Genomic DNA, 8,251 nt, shown 5'->3' with positions numbered 1-8,251 from the left:
TTTTTTTTTTCATTTAAAAGTAACAACTAGTTTTCATAAATGTAAATGAAATCTTTATAATTTCTTTCCATTTAAAAGTAATCGAAAACTTTTATAAATGTAATTGAAATGATTTTATAATTTAAAAGTAATGGAAAACTTTTATAAATGTAATTGAAAATTCCACCATTTTGTTGAAATAATTTTATAATTTAAAAGTAATGAAAACTTTTATAAATGTAATTGAAAACTCCACCATTTATTACTCTACCAGATTTATAAATGTCATACTTCGATTGGTCTATGATGTCAATTTTGCCGTTGGTCCATGATGTCAATTTTGTCACCACATCATCAATTTTGTCACCATATCATCACGTCAGGTATCTTGTTTTGAATTTGATTGGTCCATGATGTCAATTTTGCCACCACATCATCACGTCGGGTACTTGTTTTGATTGGAACTTCTTCGTTTTATCTCTAATTTGAGTGAACCAAAAAAGTCGTTGAAATCGTTATTCCCAACCTTACACTGTGGACAAAAATACTGAGAATTGTTAATAATTGAAGGTAGGTTTGTTATCATCAAAACATCAATTAATTAATTAATTAAAATTAATGAATTTGAGATTAAGGCGAAAAAGCCAACAGCAATGACCCCACGAGCATGCACTTTACAAAAAGAAAAGTGGAGGTAATGTGATACTTGTTGCTCTTTATGTCGATGACCTCATCTTTTCAGGCAACAATGATGAAATGATGGAAGAGTTCAAAAGCACAATGACACGAGAATTTGAGATGATAGACTTGGGCTCGTTGAAGTTAATCCTTGGTTTGGAGGTTAAATAAGGAGAGACGGGTATCTTTATATCACAGGAGAAATATGCAAAGGAGATTTTGAAGAAGTACAAGATGGAAAATTGCAACCCGATATCAACACCAATGGAACCAGGTACTGGAGCCTGGTAGGAAGCCTTCGCTATCTTACATGCACAAGGCCAGATCTTTTATTAAGTGTTGGCATTATAAGCCGGTTCATGGTGGAGACGATCTATTCACATTGGAAGGCGTTGAAGCGAGCCCTACGGTACATCCAAGGAACGGTATCACTTGGGTTATTCTACTCGAAACATAAGATTACAAATCAGTTGGTTACTCTGACAGTGATTGGTGCGGAGACATAGACGATCGAAAAAGTACATGCTAAAAAAACTAAGTCACGGTTGACGTTTTTTGAAACTTTTGTGGCGAATGATTAGGCTTGATGATTTAGAATAAAATGTTGAAGAAACGGAGTGTAAAAAAACTGAGTCACGGTCAACGTTTTTCAAAATTTTGTGGGTAATGATAAGGCATACTGAATTAGAATAGAATTTCGAAGAAATGAAGTTTCATAGAATAGTAAAAGAGTGATTAAAATCGAACCTTAATTCGGAAACCCTAATCTGGGACGTTTGAAGTACGTGCTAAAAAAATTGATTCACGGTCGACGTTTTTTGAAACTTTCCGGGCGAATGATTAGTCTTGATGATTTAGAATAGAATGTCGAAGAAACGGTGTGTAAAAAATAGTAAAATAGTGCTTAAAATCGAAATCCTAATTCGTAATCCCTAATCTGGGATATTTGAAGTACGTGCTAAAAAAACTGAGTCACGGTCAACGTTTTTTGAAATTCCTGTGGGTAATGATCAGGCATAATGAATTAGAATAGAATTTTGAAGAAACGGAGTGCATAAAACAATAAAAGAGTGTTTAAAATCGAACCCTAATTTGGAAAACCTAATCTGGGACGTTTGAAGTACGTGCTAAAAAAACTGAGTCACGGTCGACGTTTTTTGAAACTTACGTGGCCAATGATTAGGATTGATGATTTAGAATAGAATGTCGAAGAAATGGAGTGTAAAAAACAGTAAAAGAGTGCTTAAAATCCAAACCCTAATTCGTAAACTTTAATCTGGGACGTTTGAAGTACGTGTTAAAAAAACTGAGTCACGATAAACGTTTTTTAAAATTTCTGTTGGTAATGATCAGGCATAGTGAATTAGAATAGAATTTTGAAGAAACGGAGTACATAAAATAGTAAATGAGTGCTTAAAATCGAGCCCTAATTCGGAAAACCTCATCTGGGACGTTTGAAGTACGTGCTAAAAAACTCGAGTCACGGTCGATGTTTTTTGAAATTTCTGTGGGCAATGATCAGGCATAATGAATTAGAATAGAATTTCGAAGAAACGGAGTGCATAAAACCGTAAAAGAGTGCTTAAAGTCGAACCCTAATTCGGAAACCATAATCTGGAACGTTTTAAGTACGTGCTAAAAAAACTAAGTCACAATCGATGTTTTTTGAAACTTTCGTGACGAATGGTTAGGCTTGATGATTTAGAATAGAATGTCAAAGAAACGGAGTTTAAAAAACAGTAAAAGAGTGCTTAAAATCGAAACCCTAATTCGTAATCCCTAATCTGGGACGTTTGAAGTACGTGCTAAAAAAACCAAATCATAGTCAACGTTTTTCAAAATTTCTGTGGGTAATGATCAGGCATACTAAATGAGAACATAATTTCGAAGAAACGGAGTACATAAAACAGTAAAAGAGTGCTTAAAATCGAACCTTAATTCGGAAACACTAATCTGGGACATTTGAAGTACGTGCTAAAAAAATTGATTCACGGTTGACTTTTTTTTAAACTTTCTGGGTGAATGGTTAGTCTTGATGATTTAGAATAGAATATCGAAGAAACGGAGTGTAAAAAACAGTAAAAGAGTGCTTAAAATCGAAACCCTAATTCGTAAACCCTAATTCTGGACGTTTGAAGTACGTGCTAAAAAACCAAGTCATGGTCAACGTTTTTTAAAAATTTCTGTAGGTAATGATGAGGCATACTCAATTAGAATAGAATTTCGAAGAAACGGAGTGCATAAAACAGTAAAAGAGTGCTTAAAATCGAACCCTAATTCGGAAACCCTAATCTTTGGACGTTTGAAGTACGTGCTAAAAAAACCAAGTCACGGTCAACGTTTTTTAAAATTTCTTTGGGAAATGATTAGGCATAATGATTTAAAATAGAATGCCGAAGAAACGGAGTGTAAAAAATAGTAAAAGAGTACTTAAAATCGAAACCCTAATTTGTAAACTCTAATCTGGGACGTTTGAAGTACGTGCTAAAAAAACCGAGTCACGATCGACGTTTTTTGAAATTTTTGTGGGCAATGATCAGGCATAATGAATTAGAATAGAATTTCGAAGAAATGGAATGCATAAAATAGTAAAAGAGTGCTTAAAATCGAACCCTAATTGGAAAAAACTAATCTGGGACGTTTGAAGTACGTGCTAAAAAAACCGAGTCACGGTCGACGTTTTTTGAAATTTCTGTGGGCAATGATCAGGCATAATGACTTAGAATAGAATGTCGAAAAAACGGAGTGCATAAAACAGTAAAAGAGTGCTTAAAATCAAACCCTAATTCGTAAATCCTAATCTGGGACATTTGAAGTACGTGCTAAAAAAACCGAGTCACGGTTGATGTTTTTTGAAATTTCTGTGGGCAATGATCAGATATAATGATTTAGAATACAATGTCGAAAAAACAGAGTGTAAAAAAATAGTAAAAGAGTACTTAAAATCGAAACCCTAATTCTTAAACCTTAATTTGCGACGTTTGAAGTACGTGCTAAAAAAACCGAGTCACGGTCAACGTTTTTCAAAATTTATGTGGGTAATGATCAGGCATACTCAATTAGAATAGAATTTCGAAGAAACGGAGTGCATAAAACAGTAAAAGAGTGCTTAAAATCGAACCCTAATTCGGAAACCCTAATCTTTGGACGTTTGAAGTACGTGCTAAAAAAACCAAGTCACGGTCAACGTTTTTTAAAATTTCTTTGGGAAATGATTAGGCATAATGATTTAGAATAGAATGCCGAAGAAACGGAGTGTAAAAAATAGTAAAAGAGTACTTAAAATCGAAACCCTAATTTGTAAACTCTAATCTGGGACGTTTGAAGTACGTGCTAAAAAAACCGAGTCACGATCGACGTTTTTTGAAATTTTTGTGGGCAATGATCAGGCATAATGAATTAGAATAGAATTTCGAAGAAATGGAATGCATAAAATAGTAAAAGAGTGCTTAAAATCGAACCCTAATTGGAAAAAACTAATCTGGGACGTTTGAAGTACGTGCTAAAAAAACTGAGTCACAGTCGACATTTTTTGAAACTTTTCGGGCGAATGATTAGTCTTGATGATTTAGAATAGAATGTCGAAGAAACGGATTGTAAAAAAAAGTAAAAGAGTGCTTAAAATCGAAACCCTAATCTAGTACGTTTGAAGTACGTGCTAAAAAAACTGAGTCACGGTCGACGTTTTTTGAAACTTTCCGGGCGAATGATTAGTGTTGATGATTTAGAATAGAATGTCGAAGAAACGGAGTGTAAAAAACAGTAAAAGAGTGCTTAAAATCGAACCCTAATTCGGAAAACCTAATCTTGGACGTTTGAAGTACGTGCTAAAAAAACTGAGTCACAAAGAATAAGTCAAATTGACCATTTGAGACGTTTGTGGACGGGATTTATTCCCAATCCCCTTTAATCTCCACAAAGAATAAGTCAAATTGACCATTTGAGTTTTACATAATTTATGAATTTAAACATAGTTGTTTCTAACAAATGTTGTTGTGATTGAGTGACTAATGCGATAGGTTTGAAATTAATTGTTGACATATTTCTTTTGAATCTTCCTGACATTTTTTGAATCTTCTTGGCAATAGGTTCATTTGGAACACCGTGATTCTTATCACTTTTGTTGAGAATAATCAGGCTTCATGATTTAGAATAGAATGTCGAAGAAACGGAGTGTAAAAAAGAGTAAAAGAGTGGTTAAAATCGAAACCCTAATTTGGAAACCCTAATCCAGGACGTTTGAAGCACGTGCCAAAAAAGCTGAGTAACGGTCGACGTTTTTCGAAACTTTTTTGGGGAATGATCAGGCATAATGATTTAGAATAGAACTTTGAAGAAACGGAGTGCATAAAACTGTAAAATAGTGCTTAAAACTGAAGCCCTAATTCGGAAACCCTAATCTGAGACGTTTGAAGTACGTGCTGATAACACCGAGTCACGGACAACATTTTTTGAAACTTTTGTGGGGAATGTTAAGATTGATGATTTAGAATAGAATGTCGAAGAAACAGAATGTAAAACATAGTAAAAGAGTGCTAAAAAATCGAAACCCGAATTTGGAAACCCATATCACGGATTTTTGAAGCACGTGCCAAAAAAGCTGAGTAACGGTCCACGTTTTTTGAAACTTTTGTGGGGAATGATGAGGCTTGATGATTTATAATAGCATGTCAAAGAAACGGAGTGCATAAAACAGTAAAAGAGTGCTTAAAATCAAAACTCTAATTCGTAAACTCTGATATGGGACATTTGAAGTACGTGCTAAAAAGACCAAGTAACAGTCGACGTTTTTCGAAACTTTTGTGGGGAATGATCAGACTTGATAATTTAGAATAGAATGTCGAAGAAACGGAGTGCATAAATAGTACAAGAGTGCTTAAAATCGAAACCCTAATCAAGAACATTTGAAGTATGTGCTAAAAAGACCAAGTCACGGTCGACGTTTTTCAAAACTTTTGTGGGGAATGATCAGGCTTAATGATTTAGAATAGAATTTCGAAGAAACGGAGTGCACAAAAAAGTAAAAGAGTGCTTAAAATCAAACCCTAATTTAGAAACCCTAATTTGGGACGTTTGAAGTACGTGCTAAAAAGACCAAGTCATGGTCGACGTTCTTCGAAACTTTTGTGGGGAACGATTAGGCTTGATGATTTAGAATAAAATATCGAAGAAACAGAGTGTAAAAAACAGTAAAAGAGTGCTTAAAATCAAAACACTAATTAAAGACGTTTGAAGCACGTGAAAAAAAAGTTGTGGAGTGATTCGAATCTCAAACAAGTGTTCTTGCATTGAAATATTTGATCAACAAGAATCATTCAAGCTAGACATGATCGATCTTGCTTGTGGAGTGATTCGAATCTCAAACAAGTGTTCTTGCGTTGAGATATTCGATCAACAAGGTAATCCGAATCTTATTCCCCTTGTATTGATTCCTTATCTTATCATTTCAAATGATATGGAAATCAACTCAAGGGAAAGTATGGAACGGATTACCTTGATGATCAAGATCAAGAGTAAAGAAAACTCGTTTATAAACTCGTGATTCGAATCACTCTACAAGAGGTTTGATTAATACCACTTGAATGACTCTAGCATGCAAGTTCTAAACACAAGAATTTGCAAAGAAAGTTTAGCTCTCAACAAAGCTAAAATAGAAATTCTATTCTTAATTCCAAAATCTGATGTCTAATCAAAGAAAAGAAGGCTTTATATAGCCTTTACAACCTTAACCTATGTGATACATAACTCCGAAATTAAATGGGCTAGTAAATGAGAAATGCTCATAACCTCCATATTAAAATGGCTGGTTAATAGTGGAATATGGTAGCCTATGTGGGTTACAATATAACCTTAATTCCTATATTTAAAACTAGCTTGAATATGACAAACAAATAGTTCAACTATAATTAAATAGTGCAATGAATGAAATGTGCTTATTAGTCATCCTTGGACTAGTTTCATCAATTCAGCGGAGTTCATTAAATGCAACTTAAAGTGCATTTAATTCATCTCTTTCTTGAAGCTCAACTTTGCACAACATATAAGGGAGGTCTCCAACGTCTTCTAGAATTTCTTTTGATGAGCTCACCATAGCTTGAATATAACTGTATAAGGTTTGTTGTAGCTTCTTGGCTCTCGTCCTTGTAATTGGACCTTGAGGTATGAAAATTTCTTGATCATGGTTCATATCATTCTCCTCCTCTTGAGAAGGATTCATCCTCGAATCCAAGCCATCACCTACATTAAAAGGACTCAAAACAACAACATTAAAAGTTGCACTAACACCGTACTTACCTGGTAAATCAATTTTATAAGCATTGTCGTTGATACGCTCAAGCACTTGAAAAGGTCCATCTTCTCGTGGTAAAAGCTTAGATTTTCTTTGAGTAGGAAATCTTTCTTTTCGGAAATGCACCCATACCCAATCTCCTGGCTTGATGATGACAATCTTACGTCCTTTATTCATTCGGGTGACAACCTTGGAATTTTGTTTCTCAATTTGTTCTTTCACTTGCTTGTGCAGTTTATGAACAAACTCAACTTTGGCATTTGCATCAAAATTCACAAACTCTTTTGACTGTATGGATAACAAGTTAATGGGGGTTAAAGGATTAAAGCCATAAACAATTTCAAAAGGTGTGCATTTAGTAGTGCTATGAACAACCCTATGCAAATTCTATAAATGGCAAACAATCCTCCCAAGTCTTAAGATTCTTATCAATAATAGCCCTAAGCATAGCAATCATGGTTCTGTTAACAACTTCAGTTTGTCCAGCCGTTTGAGGATGACAAGTAGTTGAACATACTAGCTTAGTTCCTAACTTACCCCATAAAACACGCCAAAAGTGGCTTAAAAATTTTACATCACGATCACTGACAATGCTTTTAGGAATGTCATGCAATCGTACAACTTCCCTAAAGAACAAGTCAGCAATATGTTTTGCATCATCAGTTTTGTGACAAGGAATAAAATGAGTCATTCTACTAAATCGATCAACCACAACAAAGATGCTATCATAACCTTTCCTAGTCCTAGGTAAACCTAAAACAAAATCCATTGATATATCAATCCAAGGACCGTTTTGAACCGGTAATGGGGAGTATAAACCATGTGGTTCAAGCCTAGACTTAGCTTGTTTACATGCTATGCAATGAGCACAAACTTTATGAACATCATGTCTCATTTTAGGCCAAAAAAAATGTTCAGAGAGCATATCATAAGTTTTAGAAACTCCATGGTGTGCCATTAAACCACCTCCATGAGCTTCCCTCACAAGTAGCTCACGTATGGAACAAGATGGTATGCAAAGTTTGCTTTTTCGAAACAAAAATCCATCTAACAACAAGTAATTATCTACAATGAGTCCTTTTTCACAAGATTCAACAAAAGGAGCAAAGAACATGTCATGTTGATAGAAATCCTTTATGTGTTCAAAACCTAACAACCTAGCATTCAAAGTATTGAGGAGGACATACCTTCGTGACAAAGCATCTGCAACAATGTTCTCCTTACCTTGTTTATATTTTATGACATAAGGGAATGTTTCAATAAATTCTAACCACTTAGCATGTCGTCTGTGGAGTTTATTTTGTA

Source organism: Cucurbita moschata, unplaced genomic scaffold (assembly GCF_002738365.1).
Source record: "Cucurbita moschata cultivar Rifu unplaced genomic scaffold, Cmos_1.0 Cmo_Scf00169, whole genome shotgun sequence".
Lineage (NCBI taxonomy): Eukaryota > Viridiplantae > Streptophyta > Magnoliopsida > Cucurbitales > Cucurbitaceae > Cucurbita > Cucurbita moschata.
The sequence above is the reverse complement of the archived record's forward strand: the minus strand, read 5'-3'. Positions refer to the sequence as shown.